The sequence below is a fragment of the Lemur catta genome, chromosome 7 (assembly GCF_020740605.2).
Source record: "Lemur catta isolate mLemCat1 chromosome 7, mLemCat1.pri, whole genome shotgun sequence".
NCBI classification, from domain to species: domain Eukaryota; kingdom Metazoa; phylum Chordata; class Mammalia; order Primates; family Lemuridae; genus Lemur; species Lemur catta.
In genome coordinates, this window is record NC_059134.1 from 47,421,850 (window position 1) to 47,433,424 (window position 11,575).

The following is an 11,575-nucleotide window of genomic DNA, read 5'->3' on the forward strand; positions in this document are numbered from 1 at the left end:
TTATTATTTCTTAGTATATAACTATAAAATGTGAGAGGTCTCAGATACTATGAGAGAAAAACTACAGAGCCTCTGAGCCTCTATGTGTGTGTGTGAGAGAGAGAGACAGAGAGAGAGGGAGAGGAGGAAGGAAGGAGAGAGGAGGGAAAACGTGTCCTAGAGAGAAACCTGCCCCTAGTGCTGCCTCAGATCAGGCAAATTCCTGGCACCAGATGACTTCCCTTCCAGGGATCCCCTCATACATTTTTTACTTATGGGCCTCTGAGTGAGTTTTCTGTTCCTTATAACCAAAAGCAAACAAACAAACAAAATGAAAAACAAACAAAAAAATCCACTGGCCGGGCGCGGTGGCTCACGCCTGTAATCCTAGCACTCTGGGAGGCCGAGGCGGGTGGATCGCTCGAGGTCAGGAGTTCGAGACCAGCCTCAGCCAGAGCGAGACCCCGTCTCTACTAAAAATAGAAAGAAATTATCTGGTCAACTAAAATATATATATAGAAAAAATTAGCCGGGCATGGTGGCGCATGCCTGTAGTCCCAGCTACTTGGAAGGCTGAGGCAGGAGGATCGCTTGAGCCCAGGAGTTTGAGGTTGCTGTGAGCTAGGCTGACGCCACGGCACTCACTGTAGCCCGGGCAACACAGCGAGACTCTGTCTCAAAAAAAAAAAAAAAAAAAAAAAAAGCACTAACTAGAAAATAGAAAAAAATAACCTTTAACTCTTTATGGAGCATCAGATGACACTCTGGCATAGTGTATATACGTAGAAACAACCAAATGCTAATGTCCTGAACAAAGTTACATACTTCACCAAAAATAAAAGAGCATTTACTTCCTGGGCCTCTCTCCAGACCTTCAATCTTACTCCGCCACCAAAATATTATAATGACTATAAAGAAAAAGCTAAAACCTGCCAGCATTCGAGGTTGGGCTCAGCGAGGCTGTAGCGGGACAGCCCTGGTTTCCTCCTCACTGCATTTGGCATGTGTGCACTTCCTGCAGGCATATTTTTGGGCCTGGATCATCAGGGCAGTGTTTTGTTTAGAGATGGACGGGCTTTAGTGAAACACCTCTCTGCTTGGAGAGAAAGGACTAGCCTAGGTCACCCGAGAAGTTAAGGTATTATGCCACAGTGGAGTGTAGCTAGAAGGGTACAGTATTTCTCAAAATATTTTCCTTGGAACCCTAGCCCTGGGAGATGCTATATGACAAAGTTTCTAAAGTCAAATAAATTGGGGAGATGCTGTATTCTGTATCTGCGTCTTACAGAGTCACAATGCACAGGAACATGTTAGAAGGGGTCCTCTGCTGGCTCCTCCTCTGTGCCAGCTTTCTAATTGAAGTGCCTCAGGGCTTGGCTTTGGGCCTTAGCTCCTCTCTACTCTACCTAAGTGATCTCATCCAGTTCTATGACTTTAATGTCTTCTGTGTGCTAATGATTTCCCAATTTCTGTCTATGTCTCAAAGCTTTCTCCTAGGCTCCAGACTCATACATGTAAGTAAAATCTGTGTATTTGATAGCACCTCTTACACATGTAGGTATCTTGAACTTAACATAGATAAGACAGTCTCTTAATTTCCTTCACCCCTTTAAGCCTTTGCTTCCCTAGTCTATCCCTGCTGGGTCGATACACCACTGTGTATTTAATTGCTCAGGCCCCAAAGCTAGATGTCATCACTGTCCTCTATCTGGCCTCTATTTCCCACATTAACCCATCAGGAAGTCCTGCTGTCTCTACTCCTCAAGCACGTGCTGAAGCCATTGACTTCTCTCTCTCTCTGCACTGACACGCCTATCATCTCTCAGAGGAACTAGCGCAAGAGCCTCCTAACTGGTTTCCACTTGTAATCTTGGCCCCTAAATTTTATTTACCACGAACATCCAAGGAGACTTTTCTTTTTCAAATGGCAAATCCAAATATGCCAAGGCTTAAAACCTTTCAAATTGCTTCCCATTGTGCCAACAATAACCTCTTTTTTTCTTACCATGACCTCTAAGATCATACCTCATCACATACACTTTCCCCCTCAGTTACTCAGCTCTGGCCACAGAAGCTCCTTTCTCTTCTTCCAACATGCCAAGCTTTTTCTTGCCTAGTCTTTGGACTCACTGTTCCCTCTGCCTGCCTGGCTTCCCCACTGCCAGTCACTCTCTATAACATTGCCCCTTAAGGTCTTCAAAGTCCATACCACTATTTGAAATGATTTTGTTTGTCTACCTTTTCTGGTGAACTCCACCTAGGAAGTAAATTCCATGAGGGCAGCACAAGGATCTAATCTGTTCTGTTCATTCTTCACCAGAGTTTCCTCAGCACGTAGAGCAGTGCCTGACACATTACAAGTGTGCAATAAATATTTGTTGACTGAATAAAAATGTCTGAGAAATCATGCAGTGGAGAAAATTATGAAACTTAGATTAACCCAACGCTCCTCAAATTCATTTATTTATTTTTATTTTTTTATAAATATGGAACGCTTCACGAATTTGTGTGTCATCCTTGCACAGGGGCCATGCTAATCTTCTCTGTATCGTTCCAATTTTAGTATATGTGCTGCCGAAGTGAGCACCTCAAATTTATTTGACCACAGAATCCTACCTGCCTTTGTGAAGAATATTTGTTATCCTAGGAATAATTTCCTAGAATACACTTTGGTTTATGCTGGTTTAATACCAGTATTGAGAAGGGCTAATATTTGAAACCCAGTGGATCTTAAATATCAAAACTTGAAAATCTCTTGTAAGCCAGCATTTTGGCGGCTCTTTGTGAGTCTAGGACATTTTATATTAGGAGAATAAAAAGTAAGTTTAGTTTTCAAAGTAAGTTCTTGGGTGTTTCTTTTCTTTGAGATATGAGTTTGAAAAATCAAGATAGTGGCTCAAGATCACAACAGGGATGGGTGAGGTGTTGGTGGTAGGGGAGACAGGATATAGCAAAATTAAGGGATGTGGTAGACTAACGGTAAATGAGATTGAGGCCCAGTAAAGCTTTCCTGCTTCAAATGGAATTTTTAGAAACAGAAACCTACAGTTGGAAACTTGGCTATTTTTATACTGTGTATGTTTTCTATAATTATTTCTTTTTTGTTTTCCCTCCTGTTTAGTAAAGCTGTTCTTGAAAATACCAGCCTGTCTCAATCGTGCCAAGGGAAAATATTTTTTTGTCCACGTTGAAATTTTTAAAGGAGAACGATACAGCCTTGGGATAGGGGTGAATAGGTGATGTGGTGACATAGAGAACCTGGAAAATAGAAACCCAAAAGTGGAGACGAAAGTCGGGGCACAGAGCCAGGGGAGTGGTTTAGCCTCTTCTAGCCTGGAAACACTCTTTTAAGACTGATTAGGTTCAGGTCTGATCTGTTAAAACTTTGAAGGGCTTTGTATTGAGTGTTAATTAGACAAGGCTAATTCCTTACAAAGTCACATACATGCAATATTAAGCTATAAAAGACAGTTATTGGCCAGGCGCGGTGGCTCACGCCTGTAATCCTAGCACTCTGGGAGGCCGAGGTGGGAGGATCACTTGAGGTCAGGAGTTCGAGACCAGCCTGAGCAAGAGTGAGACCCTGTCTCTACTAAAAAAGATAGAAAGAAATGATCTGGACAGCTAAAAATATATAGAAAAAAATTAGCTGGGTATGGTGGCACATGCCTGTAGTCCCAGCTACTCAGGAGGCTGAGGCAGAAGGATTGCTTGAGCCCAGGAGTTTGAGGTTGCTGTGAGCTAGGCTGATGCCATGTCACTCTAGCCCGGGCAACAGAGCGAGATGCTGTCTAAAAAAAAAAAAAAAAAAAAAAAGACAGACAGTTATTATATATAACGTCACATGAAAAGCCGTAAACGAAATCAGATAAGGAGAATTTGAGAAAGTCCTCAATAGTTTGACGTGTATGCAAAGATATGTGAGTAGTTTTGTGCATGTAGCAGAGTGCTCTGCATTTGGATCTCAGTATTTTTCAATCCATGAGTACAATAAGACTGGCAGCTGGAATTGACTTTGGGGCAGGCCGCTCTTGCATTATTTTCAGAAATATCAATGAGGTGGGGCATTTTTAGTCATAAAAAGATGACTGAAAACCAGAGGCCTAACCCAGATGTAGGGGCTTCAGATTAGGGGTGTTGAGTATTGTGTTAAGTAAGGTAAAGGGCTGGCTCTGAGGCCGATAGGTTGCTATCTGAAAGGATACTTACGTGGTTTTTGATTTTTCTTCATTAAGTGGGACCTGGTCTTAGGGAGTGAATTACTCAGGGTTCTCCAGAGAAATAGAGAGACAAAGAGAGGGGGAGAGATTTATTGTAAGGAATTGGCTCACATGACTATGAAGGCTGGCAAATACAAAACCTGCAGAGTTTATGTGCCAGTTTGAGTCCTGAAGCTGGAAGCTGCTGTAGAACTAGGAAGAAATGAGTTCCCAGCTGAATTCCTGTCAGGCAAAAGGATTCTCTCTTACTCCAGGGAGGGTCAGCCTTTTGTTCTATTCAGGCCTTCAATTGGTTGGATAAGGCCCACCCACGTATTAAAAAGCAATCCACATTGCTCAGTGTATTATATTAAATATTAAACTCATCCAAAAATACCCTCACAGAAACACCCAGACTATTTGGCCAAATATGTGGGCACCCAGTGGCCCAGTCAAGTTGACACATACAATTAACCATCACAGGAAGAAAGTGATGGGCATTACCAGGTTTTCATCCAGGGAGATGAGCTGGCCCCAGAAACATGGTAGCACATTGGACATAAGGAGGGAAACAATTGGGCTGTGTACCAGGCATGGCCAGTGGATTCCAGGATAATGACACTTGAGATTCCATTTAAATTCCTCTTTTCCTTTCTTTTTAGAGACAGGGTCTCACTCACTCATCCAGGCTGGAGTACAGTGGTGTGATCATAGCTCACTGTAGCCTTGAATGCCTGGACTCAAGTGATCCTCCCACCTCAGCCTCCCAAGTAGCTGGGACTACAGGTATGTGCCACCATGCCTAGCTAACTTTTTATTTTTTGTAGAGATGGGATCTTGCCATATTGCCCAGGCTAGTCTCCAACTCCTGGGCTCAAGCAATCCTTCCACCTCGGTCTCCCAAAGTGCTGGGATTACAGGTGTGAGCCACCATGCCCCACCTAAATTCTTCTTTTTTAAATTGTGTTTCCCATTTGTTATCTTTAAGGCTTAGTTTTATGGGTTGAATTATGTCCCCCTAAAAAGATATGTTGGAGTCCTAGCCCTTAGTACCTCAGAATGTGACTTTAATTGAAGGTAGGGTCTTGATAGAGATAATCAAGTTAAAAAGAGGTCATTAGGGTGGGCCCTAATCCAATATGACTGGTGTATTTATAGAAGTGGCAATTTGGACACAGAAACACATAAAATTAGAGGGGAAAATGATGTCAAGAGACATAAGGAGATTATAGCCGTCTACAAGTTGAAGAGAAAGGCCAGGAGCAGATCCTTCTCTCACAGCCCTCAGAAGGAATAAGCCTGCCGATCCCTCGATTTTGGACTTCTAAGCTCCAGAACTGTGAGACAATAAATTTTTGTAGTTTAAGCCACTCAGTTGGTGGTACTTTGTTATGACAGCCCTAGGGCACTAATACACTTAGTAAAGTCTATCATACATAATAGCCTGTGTTAACTCTACTTGGCAGAAAGAAGGGGCAGTTGATGCACATCTAGGGAATGACCCAGGGGAGAGGGAGCAGCAGCACAGAGCACAGGTCACAAATGGCAGAGGCAATTAGAGAAGACATCTGGAGTGGTGAGCAGTGGTCTAAGAGAGTCTCAAATGAGGTCTTAAGGGTGAAATTACTTTGTATACAAATAATGCTATAACCATGGGTAGTTACCACTATGGCTATTGACAACATCGTATCAAAAAAAATTTACTGGCTACTGCCTGGAAAAACTATGGATACAACTGGTTCATAGTGATCATTCCTGTGTTTGATCAGCTGAGAAGCATTAATGGGGTTTATATTAACTTTAAAAATGTTAAAAATTAAAAGGTTTGTATTAACACTGACAATGTTGAAAAGTAAAGGGTATATATTAACTTTGACGGTGTTAAAGATTAAAGGGATAATCTCTGCATCTGCATCAACAATTGAAGGACAAACATTTTGATACAGGCTGTCTGGGAGCAGCAGCAGCTACAGCATCTTGCCTTGCAAATACAGCTCCATATTTAAATGCCACCACACAAACGTGTTAGCATATTGTTTCCTGAACTCCTTCCACTGAAATGTTGCCCTAGATAAGGAGCACCAAAAGGCCAGAAGTGTGGAAAAAGGAAGGATAAATAGAAGGAGGGAAGGAAAGAAGGGAGGGAGGGAGGGACGACATAGGATCTTTTCTTACCCCAGATCCAAGTTCCAATCCATTTGAAATAACCATAATATTTGGTTTCAGATAATACTAGGTATTTCTAAAGTAGCCAAATCTTTAGACTATTTTGACAAACGTGTGCTTAAATTATTAATAAGGGATTAAGATGATTTTTAATAGTAATCTGTAGAAATTAATGCTTTTTTAGTGTTCTCATTTCATGATTTACTTCTAAAATCTTTGAAGCAGCATTCTATTTCACAAAATGGCATGAAGATTCCTTGGACTCTAGGAACTAGGCGGAAGGGAAAAAAATCTGATGATAATATCTTGACATTTTTAATACTGAGTAATACTAACATGATAATAACAGCTATCCCTTTATTCTAAGGATTTTCATTTTAAAAGCTCGCTGTTATTCATTTTTCCTTGCCTCACTCCTTATTAGTTATCACTTCTAGGACTATGTACACTATTTGAATTCTATTAAATACCAAATGATTTCCCACATATCTAAGTTGGGAATCTATCTCTTTTAGTAGACAGAAATTACTCTCCTCTAGAATAGTGTCCAGGCAGTCAAAATGAATGTCATTGTCCTTCTTTCATATTGATGAAGAACTGCTGACTTTTCTAGTCTCAGGTACAGCTAGAAAAGAAAACGATAGTGCATAACTGACAATAGCTTTCCTGGGGTAGGAGATGGGGTATAAATTGAGTGTCCTTCTACATTTGGGATATGTTAGGAAATGCAAGAAAAGTACTCGGTGTTGTTTCCGAAGAAACGTTTGATAGGTTTTTTTCCTAACCTGGAATGGTTCGTATATGATATATACTGTCTTTATGTCCCTAAATATTCTATAAAACAGCCTGATATCCACTGTACTCTGTAAAGTCATTTTTGTGAAAAAGGTCCTAAACGAAATGAACGGCAGGGCAAAGGTTTTGGGAAAGTCTGAACCAGTTCTGATATAATGCCTCTTGCAGGAAAATCCCAGGACTTTTTGGGATGTTTGTTTCCGGTTCCATTGCAAAACATCACAGTCTTGGGTAGACTTAATACAAGTGGACATAATTATGCAGCCCTGTTCCACATCATTAGTGAGAGTAAATGCCTCCGCCAGGATTCTGCCAACACTGTTTCTAGCCAGACGTCCATTAGTAAACATCGCAGTCTTAAAATACTGGTTGGCTTCTGTGACTGGGCTGCCTGCAGAATGGAAACTAGGTCCAGATTTTTAAAAGTATCAACAAGGGTAAGCATAGAAATGCTGTTTGCTAAGGGATGTAGTTAGAAATTTAGGGCACTCAGAGTGGAATTTTGGTAAAGGCTTTTATAATTTCTTATTTTTTAATTTAAAACTTTTTAATGGAAAATATCAAAGTATTTCTTCTTTTGTGATAATACAAAGTAAGGAGATAACCGGCTCCTCACTTTTAACTCTGCCCTGCTCAATGTTGCAAAATTTAGTTTCTTCACAGAGACCACAATAAACTAAAACCGTATCTCTGTTCAACCCGAGTATTTGTTCAATCCAAGTGGGTATTTCTAATAAATTGAAAGGATTTAGTTGAAATGCACATTGTAAGTAATCCTAACATTTTACACACTCTTAAACATAACAATCCCTTTAGTTAGTAGACACTTCACAATTTTAAAAACACCCTGTGTTCTCTCTTTTAATCCTTGATTGTCCTATGAGGTGGAAAGGGAAGGCAACAAGTGAGAAAACTGAAGCTTAGTAAGATTAAGAACTTGGCCAAAGTCACAAGCAATTAGGCTGCTTTCAAGATCAGCCTGAAGGTCTTTGATTATATTTTCTGAGTATCCTTGTTGAAGGGGAAGAAACTCACAGTTAGATGGGAGAGTTCCAAACCCTGTAAGCTACACACAGGCCCTGTGATCTCGGCATGCTCTGAGCACCCAGGCTTGCCAGAACCCTCTCAGTGACAGCTGCCTCAGTAACTTGTCTAGAATGAAAGGTGTTTAACCTGAAAAGATTTACTTCCATGTGTAAGTAAGTGGTAAGAAATCACAAAGTCTTATCATAAAGCCAATATAATAAGAAGTTTTTGGCCAGGTGTGGTGGCTCACGCCTGTAATCCTAGCACTCTGGGAGGCCAAGGCAGGTGGATCGTTTAAGCTCAGAAGTTCGAGACCAGCCTGAGTAAGAGCAAGACCCCATCTCTACTAAAAAAATAGAAAGAAATTATATGGACAACTAAAAGTATATATAGAAAAAATGAGCTGGGCATGGTGGCACATGCCTGTAGTCCCAGCTACTCGGGAGGCTGAGGCAGGAGGATCGCTTGAGCCCAGGAGTTTGAGGTTGCTGTGAGCTAGGCTGACAACACGGCACTCTAGCCTGGCCAACAGAGTGAGACTCTGTCTCAAAAAAATAAATAAATAAAAATAAAACAAAGAAGTTTTTGAGACTATTTCATAAACCAATAATATTATACTTGACATGGTTACAAACCTCATTGCCCTTTGAGGCATCCACAAATAAATGAGGATGGTAAATTGCAAAGATCAGCTTAGAAGCAATGACACTCTTGGTAGGTGTTGTAAATAATAAGACATTGAACTTGCTGAGTCGCCTTCCATGGAAGAACTCCACTAGCCTCCACACATTCTTTTCTTTTACATTCATCACAACAGAGTAAGAGTTGCCTAGACAGGAATTATCATTCCTATAATTTTACCTACAGAAAAGCTGAGGGTTCAGAGATCAAATGACTGATCCAAGGTCACATACAGGTTCATCATGAGAGACTAATGCCACAGCTAATTTCTCCTCAATGATCTGATTGTTGTATGTAAGTGACTCACTTGAGGTAATCAAAGGAAAATATTTGGAGCATGAGGACACTTATGACATGCTTATCAAACATGCAGGTGACTGAAGACTGAGTTCTAGTCCTAGCTCTGCCCCTAACTAGTCCTGATATTTGGGCAAGTTACTTAACCTGTCTAGTCCTCAATATTATTCTTAGAGAAATTAGATAGTTGAGCTAGATCAGATTTTTCAAACTTCCTTTTTCTTTTCTAAGGACAATCTTAAAGTTCTAAAGATTTTTTCAAAGAACATTTTAATGTTATAAATTTAATCGATAAAAGCTGCGCTGCATATATTCTCACCTCCTGCTTGCCTCCCTCCACCTCCTACTGGCCTCCCTGGACACAGTCTAAAAAGCACAGTATTAGGTAATCTGAAAGCTTCTTCCTGTTCTTAAATTCATTGTTTTCATGATTGGGAGCAACTATCTTTCTAATCTGCTGATTGTTCCTGTACCCTATAGCACCTTGTGGTATAAAAGAGCCCCAGACTTGAATCAGAGGATTTGGGGGTGAATTCCTAAAATCAATTATCTCTGTTACCATAATCGAGTTGCTTCACTAAGACTCTGTTTCCTCATCTATAAAATTACTGTAGAAATCTTTCCCAGGTAAGAATGCTTTGTAAACTGTAAAAGACTAAATAAATGCACAATATCATTAGTATTATACACATTAGTGTATATCCCCCTTCTCCATGGGGAGATAGCTGTATCCTCAGAATGAGCTGGAGTACCAGTATGGGTCGTATTGCTCTTTGGCAAACTTGCCTACGAGTAGAAGTAGTATCTGTCATATCTGGGCTTCATCTTCCCTGTGAGCTGAAAGCTAAGTCAGAAGAGAGGGTGTGAGCTATCAACTCAGCAAATAATTGAACTAAGGAGATGCTATCATTAAGTTTAAAGGGAAGAATTGTCCCCAGAATGTGACCTTGATAATAATGACCCAGCTATATTTCCCCCTCCACACAAAGCCATGCCCCAGTAATAATTACTGTAATTTATGAGTGTTTACTACATGCTAATAGGCACTGTCTTTACATGAGGTATCTTATTTAATTTGCAGTGGTGTTATTTCTATTTTATAGTGAAAAATAACCTATAAAATAGAGGATTATTCCTATTTTGTAGCTCAGAAAGACTAAGTGATTTGCTCAGGTTCATACAATTGGTAAGTGGCAGAGCCCGGACTCTATATCGAACACTCGGAACTGATCAACTCTGCAACTTCCAGTTGAAAGAAATAATTTTTCTTACTCAGTACAGGGACCAAAAGCCTCATTCCTCTATCTTTGGAGTTCCTTAGTCAGCCCCATCTCTCCATTTTTATTATTATTTTCATTTCTTCCTCTATTCAAAAATGCCTCGGCCGGGCGTGGGGGCTCATGCCTGTAATCCTAGCACTCTGGGAGGCCGAAGCGGATGGATGGCTCGAGGTCAGGAGTTTGAGACCAGCCTGAGCGAGATCCCGTCTCTACTAAAAATAGAGATAAAAAAAAATTATCTGGACAACTAAAAATATATATAGAAAAAATTAGCTGGGCATGGTGGCGCATGCCTGTAGTCCCAGCTACTCGGGAGGCTGAGGCAGGAGGATTGCTTAAGCCCAGGAGTTTGAGGTTGCTGTGAGCTAGGCTGACGCCACGGCACTCGCTCTAGCCCGGGCAACAGAGTGAGACTCTGTCTCAAAAAAAAAAAAAAAAAAAAATGCCTCATTCATCTTCATAAAACTCAGAGGTGGAAAGCGCCTGTTAGTCATTGATGTCTCCCCCACCATCACTACCCCACTACTTGTCCTGTGTAGTATGGTTTCTGCTTAAGGAGTCTCAGGGAATGGAGGAGTTAGTCCCATAATTAATTCATCTTTGTCAGGAAGATTTTCCTCTTATGCTTATCCTCCTCTTTAGTTTTGCATTTTACCCAATTGTTTCTCTCTGTGGGCTGCACACTTCAGCTCTTCAGATCACATTGTCTAAGTCTGGCCAGGCTTTCAGCAGTGATTCTGCTGACCTGCCTCTTCCCCTCAATCCATGGCCAGAGTAACTTTCTTATTAGCACCTGGAAGATGCTTTCCCCAGTGGATAGAGGTTGAGGTGAGCTGTGGAAGGATGCTGGGAAAGAAAGTCAAGAGGAAGAGGTATGAGCAGAAAGCTTGAAACATGCTTAGTCAGCAACCCTTGGACCCAATTTGGATTGACCACTTCTCTTAAGTTGTCCCTCCACTGGCAGCAGAGGTGTTTGCTATCCAGCTAGGCATGATTCCATTAGGATGCTGTGCCAGGCTCTAAAATTGGTGCCAGGAATTACAGAAATAAGTGGAGTGCACAAGGACAAAGGAAGACAGTGTGGTGCAGTGGAAAGCATGTCTGCTTTGGGATTTGAAAGATCTAGTTTAAATCATTGCTCCACTTTTTATA

General features: G+C 41.0%; 1 non-coding gene across 1 annotated transcript; it reads right to left on the reverse strand.

The window, feature by feature from the left end:
• Positions 1-2,459: 2,459 nt before the first annotated feature.
• Positions 2,460-2,566, reverse strand: LOC123643036. Its single transcript, XR_006736613.1, has one exon. It is a non-coding gene; the product is annotated as a U6 spliceosomal RNA (small nuclear RNA).
• Positions 2,567-11,575: the final 9,009 nt, after the last annotated feature.